Source organism: Aphidius gifuensis, linkage group LG5, assembly GCF_014905175.1.
Source record: "Aphidius gifuensis isolate YNYX2018 linkage group LG5, ASM1490517v1, whole genome shotgun sequence".
In the NCBI taxonomy this organism is placed as follows: Eukaryota; Metazoa; Arthropoda; class Insecta; order Hymenoptera; family Braconidae; genus Aphidius; species Aphidius gifuensis.
This window is the reverse complement of record NC_057792.1, coordinates 9,938,855-9,945,823: the sequence shown is the minus strand read 5'-3', so window position 1 is coordinate 9,945,823 and position 6,969 is coordinate 9,938,855. Positions and strand designations below refer to the sequence as shown.

Below are 6,969 nucleotides of genomic sequence, written 5' to 3'. Positions count from 1 at the left end.
TTAAATTTCATTATTTTATTATTATTATATTATTATGAATATATATAAAAAAAAAACTATGTACTTATTTTATCTTCATTATACACCAAGATTGTTTACATTGGAGTAATCTAAAGAGTAATAACTAATCAATTTTATGTTCTTGACAATTTATTATTAATTTTTTTATTATGAATATTATTATTTTTATTTATTATTTTGTAAAAAAATAATAAATAATAAAAATGATTACTTTATTTATTAGTTAATAATAATAAACATTGATAAACAACGATACACACTCAGCAGCTCACAGCTGTCAGTTGGGTGGTCCAAGAGCGCTATTTCGCCCTCTTTGTATAAATTTTAAAACTAATTCACGAGTCGATTTTTATACACATTTTTAGCTTACGGAGTTCGTCCTCCTGTTCTCTATTCTTCATGGACTATAGTGATGTATCATAGTAACTCTTAGCATTATTAGGATTTTCAGTTTTTTCGTCCCTATTTTGAAGTTAGTATGGACTGGGTAGCCACGGAACGCACCTATGGAGGTCTACAAGGAGGGTAATCTTCCGAATTTTACCAATTTATATAATAAAAATTAAAAAAAAAAATATTAAATATTCTAAAAAAGTATTCAAGTTTCTTTTTCAATACACGAAACGCGGATCCATTTTATAATTTCTTTTTAATACGGAAAATTTATAGTTCTTAATTTAATTCTGCAAAAAATATATATTACATGACTAGTGAATAGTGATCTATATTATTTGTATCCAACTAGGTCTATACAACTATAGCAAGTATCGCTTATTGACGATTTTGAATAATATACCCAATATTACACTTTCCGTTTTGTCCGATAAACGAATCATATGTCTGACGTTCGCGTTGATAATATAGAATTTATATTTTTTTATGTGTGAGTGTGTGACGTCACCACTATTTCTCCTACCACGGCAATAGCGGTCGTGAATTTAGATACCTATTATTTAAATTAATAAATTCAAACCCTGGTAACTTGAATAAACTCTTTTTGTTGTCAGTGGTATATTCATCTATAATTACATCAAGCAATGGTCTGGAAAAAGATTTACCTAAGTTTATTGTTGACAACTGCTTTAGTGATTCAAATGGAGTCCAACTAACATCATGTACTAAAAAAAAATAACTATTAATATTTTTTTATCAAGACAACTTTAATATAAGTTAAAATTCAATGTTTATTCTTACTCACGTTACTTTTATTTTGGTGGATTTTACTCAAATAATCTATCAAAACATCATCAAACAAAGTTGGTACTGCATTTGGTTTTAATTTTTTTTGAGCCATCCTGACGATGTTGTTCATATTGAGATTCATCATAATGGATTTTCATAAATATATCTGTGAATATCAATATTTTTTAACTAGTAAACTAATAATTTCAGAAAAAAGAAAATTATGTGAAGAAATAAACTTACCTCACATAACCTTGAGCTTGGTTTTATTTGGCTCACACCAGCACCAGTAGATCATTTTCAACGACGATCTGAATTTCTGGGGAAAGCAACCGATCGCACAACATTGACGTACAATATTCATTCAATAAATAAATGATTAAATTTTCAATTGGAAATATTTTTGACATGCCATACACTGTTTGTTTACATTATGTGGTAAACATTAGTAGTGGGGAACAGCACCAAACATGGCTGACCGCGCATGCGCACTGAGTCATGCGACGACCTGCAGTCCAATTCACAGGACATTACAATTTAGGGCTTTTTTCCTCCACTGGCGGCGCTTGTGAAGCTTTTGTATATGAAATCTATATAAAAAAAATTTTACTAGCGCCATCCGCGGCAAAAAAAAGTCCTAAATTGTAAAAAATTTGCCTTGTGAATTGGACTGCTGATCCCAGCCGTCTATTAATCTACAGACCTTGGTCTCAACCAATTATAGTTGACGTGACTGTACCGACAAGGACAACATCCCAACCATTGAGTTTCTCTCTCGGCGACACGAAGTTCACTTCCCAGTTTTATTATATTTCAGTGGTTATATTTTTATCATATTATTATGGATCATTTTTTATAAATTTATTCTACAATAACAGACGGTCTACTGTTTCCAAGTTTTTGTTTTTGATTAAGCATTTATTGGTCTTTAAAAATATATGAAATATTCAATTAAAATTTTTTTTCAGTAAGATTGATAGAATTCTCTACTAAACATATATATTCAGTTTTTTTTATACGCTCTGAAAAAATACCAGCCTCGACATTCATTTTTTAATTATCAATTTATTTATTGTTATCTATAATCATTATTTTTAATTATCAATTTATTTATTGTGATTTATAATATTAAATCTGTATACATGGTAGAAATATACAGGTAGGTCCATGCGCATACGTTTTTTTAAGCCAATGAGAAGTGCTGACCACCGGTTGCCATATTGGCTAAAGTGGCGCGACTTTATTTAAATCATAAATTAAAATACATATTAAAGATGATCTTAATAAAAGATTGAAATAATAAAAATACATAAACACATGATTAATTATATAAAAAATAAAAAATAAAATACATATTAAGCTTTGTTACATATTTTTTTCAACTTATTTTTCTTTTTTTTTTTTTTTTATCTTCTATAATTTGCTCATTAGAAACTCTGAGTCAAATGTACGTACAAGTATGTACCAAACATTGTATTGCATCCAGTGCAATATTTATATCGTTCTTTTTATCCAAACTTCTAGTTTGTCAACTAAATATGTAAAAATTTCTTTTATTTTTTCAAATTGTTTTTTTGTAAAAAAGTAAAAGTTCAATTTCTAATTGTTTTGCAACATCTATAAATACGTAGAATTATCAAATATTATTTTTAAAGTTTTTATTTATGATTGATGTAACTTTTAAGCATGCCATACATAAATAATTAATAGTACAATAATAATAATATGACGGACACACAGATTTACACACATGCAAACAAGATGGCCGCCAATGGTCTGCGCAGTAGATTTTTTTTTTCGACCGAGGCATGGACATACCTGTATATTTCTACCATGTCTGTATACGTATTTTGACACTTGGCTACGACTCACACCACTCCACTATTTGTATGTGTGGTATGTCCTGTATGTATTATATTATTCTTATGATTCCGACCGTTCGGAAATAGTTCACTATTCGGCCACCAGATGCCATGGTGAATAGGTCAGAACCCTATAGTGGCCATAGGGTATGATTTTGTGCGGATTCATTACAGTGCGGACAATCTCTCTGTCTCAGTCATACGCCTCGACAAAAATTTTTTTGCGCATGTCCGAATAATCCGTTCGGTTCACACGTATATACAATGAATTTGTGTGCATTGCCGAATGTTTCCGAGCTCCTACTCGAATAATAATTCGGACATGTACAAGAGATTTTTGTCGAGCAGTATGACTGCGACAAAGAGATTAGGTCCTTTACTTTGGGTGTTTATTTTTTTTCCTGTTTATTTTCGCACATGCGCAGTTAAATGCGCAGTCGGCAAAAAGTCAGATTGCAACAGCGTAGGACATAAGGAGCTGGATCAGCCATGTTTTAATTCTTATTTTTTAAGAATTATTTGTTTCGACGCCACTACTCTCTCCTCAACTTTGCATGACATACGCATGTGCATGATCATGCGCATTAAAGTGAAAAAAAATAAACACCCAAAAGAAAGCACCTAATAGTTGCTTTCTTTCACAAAAATCTTCTACTGGAGTTCCAGATAAACGCTATCTGTTGGATCAGAAAGCGTCATCTGTGAGCAAATGTACAATAGTGATTTTAAAAATACAAAATGGCTGAGCATAGGCGTCAAGTCTGTTATTATTATTTGTTATTGTTGTCGGTCGACCAGATAACCGGGATAACAGAGTTGACACAATGATAAATACTACTATATTGCTAATATGGCCGCTTTGTGTCTCTGAAGGCAAGAGCGTCGACGATATTTCTTTCTTTTTTCAGAACAGTAAAAAATGAGAAAGAGTAGGGAGCGTAGGGAGGGTTCGGATTAACTCGACAACTCACCAACACAATGTATACATATGTATATGTATATTGTATACATATGTATACAAATATATTTAAATGTACGAATAATAATTATATTATTTGAATAATAAATATTGAATAAAGTAAAATAATTTTTTTCATTCATTTTTTTTTTTTTTCATTTAGTTATTTCAATTATTTTAAAATATTTTATTTTATTTATTTAATATACGTGAGAAAGTAAAAATAGTATTGGTGAGTTGTCGAGTTAATCCGAACCCTCCCTACGCTCCCTACTCTTTCTCATTTTTTACTGCTCTGAAAAGAGAAGGACATATCGTCGACGCTCTTGCCTCCAGAAAAGCTCCACTTATTGGGAAGATAGGATGTTAGCAATATAGTAGTATTACATATATGATTACAATTAAGGGCTTTTTCTCCACTGTCGGCGCTCATTTATTCATCATCATTTATTTATTTAACAAATAAAATACATGTTATTCGTTTTAAAAAAATGATCATACAGTTGCTGAAGCAACTGTGCCTTCCCTGCGGGGGGAATTTTAATTTCTTCTTTAATTTATATCGAAATTCGTGACTACAAATTTATTTCATTCTCTATCGTTACAATGTTTATTGTTACAACTAAAATTTATTCAATTTTCATTCATTTGGCTTGTTCCTTCTAATGGGTCATCTCCATGTCCAGAATCGCTATAAATTCCACTTTATTTATTGCTATTATGATTGCGATGATATCTAAATAATGTCATTATTACTATTGAATAGTTTTCTTTTTTTTTTTTTTTTTTTTCGCTAAAATTATTTTGCCTGCAAATGAATTAATTGGTAGATGTACAATTTCTTGTATTTTTTTAAACTCGAAATTAATGTTCGGTATATTTCCATTTTCCTCATCGTCATCGAATTTTATATTAGCTTCTACTGGTATCATTATTTCTTTATTATTTATTGATGAGTATTGTTCATTAATTTTTCTCACTTATCCTCCAGTGATCGTTTATATTTTGTTTAACTTGAATATTTAATAATTAATCATGTTAATAATTTTTTTTTAAATCTTTTTTTTGAAAAATCTTGTTGAAAAATATGATTTTTCCATGATATTTTGCTATACTTTTCTTTTTTGTTTACTGATATTTTCCTAATATTTTTCTATAATTATCGTATTTTTCTTTATATTCAGTGATTTTTCTATATTTTTGTTTATTCGTATATATTGTTACGTTTTAGGGTTAAAATAAATGATATCTTTCTTTTCTATTTAAATTAATAGGTCTTTATTCATTTGCTATTCTATTGCAACTGCAACTTAACTCTTTCTCTCATCTCTTTCCCGGTAGTAAGGTCGTCATTTGTTCTTAACTAATTCTATATTGTCTGTCTCTGTCTATCATAAGGGAGGAGGGAGCGATTAACTTCATATTCGTAACACTACCCTCCGCCCAATGAAGATTGTCGTCCCGACAATCCGTAACCTACAGCTCAAGACTGTTCAACAATCTGATTGTATCAATCAGATCCCTGACCACTGGGGATTCTCGAGTTATCCTAAGATGTTGTTCAGTATTCACTCACGGTTCAGGGGAAAACCCAATGTAAAAACCCTGAACGAACAACATTTACAATTCTATTTTATATCTACAGTCAATTTTATTCAGTCAATAGAATATCTTCATTCAATCTATCTTTTTTTTATTGATTTATTCTTCTCCTAGATATTTGTCTTCTCCTAGATGATTAATTGTATTTATGATTGCAGTTTAATTATTCCTCCATGTAGTATAATATCAACCTAAATAAGTAAATTAAGAAAACCTAAAAAAAAAAATATAATTTGCATAATTATGGTTATTATTTATTCGTTTTCAAAGCGTCCTTTGAAAACAAACAACATCAATTATCATTTTTACTAGTATTTTAATCTGTGGTGTACACCCATCAATAACCAAGTCACATTCATGCTCTTATTCAGGCCATTGATAAGAATTTCTCATCAAAGAGACGACACGTCTGCCATGATTCCAAGGAATTGACTGCAGCAGTCCAATTCACAGGGCATTACAATTTAGGGCTTTTTTTCTCCACTGTCAGTGCTTGTGAGGCTTTTGTATGTAAAATCTATATAAAAAAAATTTTACAAGCGCCATCAGCGGCAAAAAATAGCCCTAAATTGTAAAAAATTTGCCCTGTGAATTGGACTGCAGGAGGTTGTCCTCGAATTAAATCCAAAGGTAATCTTAATTCTCGACCCAACATTAATTTTGCTGGTGTATATTGTGTGGTTTCATGCTTTGCCGATCTATAAGCCAAAAGAAATAAAGGGACTCATTTATCCCAATCTTTCTGATGTTGAGTTACATATTTTGCCAGATATTCTTTTAAAGTTCGATTCAATCTTTCTACCATACCATTAGATTCTGGATGAAGAGGAGTTGTTCGAGTTTTATGGATATTTAATAACTTCATTGTTTCTTTAAAAACTTCAGATTCAAAATTTCTTCCTTGATCTGAATGAAGTTCTAATGGAATTCCAAATCTTGAAATAACATTCACTATTAAAGCTTCTGCTACGGTTGTAGCTTTGAAATTCGGTAATGGTATTGCTTCTGGCCAACGAGAAAAATAGTCTGTTATTACTAATATATAACGATTTCCTGTTTTAGATTTAGGTAAAGGTCCTAGAATATCTATTGCTAATCGTTCAAATGGAAAGCTTGGAAATTTTTTTATGAGGGCCTTTTTTAGCGAAACAAATTTTACATCTTTTACACCATTCTTCAACGTCTTGTTTACATTTTGCCCAGTAGAAATTTTTTCTAATTTTTGCAAGTGTTTTATTTATTCCAAAATGTCCACCTGCTGGATTATCGTGTGCTTCTTCTAAAATTTGTTTTGTATTTTTCTCTGGTACTATTATTTGTAATATAAACTTTGTTTTATCTGAT

The 6,969-nt window shown here is 30.3% G+C and overlaps 1 long non-coding RNA gene across 3 annotated transcripts; it reads right to left on the bottom strand.

Annotated features, from left to right (window-relative positions):
• Nucleotides 1–576: 576 nt before the first annotated feature.
• On the bottom strand, nt 577–2,513 carry LOC122857565. Of its 3 annotated transcripts, none has more exons than XR_006374219.1 (3): nt 1,447–2,513; nt 1,220–1,369; nt 577–1,139 (listed from the first exon to the last, which is right to left on the bottom strand). It is a non-coding gene; the product is annotated as an uncharacterized LOC122857565 (long non-coding RNA). The 3 variants fall into 3 exon arrangements; XR_006374217.1 differs by having other exon boundaries at nt 1,220–1,316; XR_006374218.1 differs by having other exon boundaries at nt 1,452–2,513.
• Between the last annotated feature and the right edge of the window lie 4,456 nt (nt 2,514–6,969).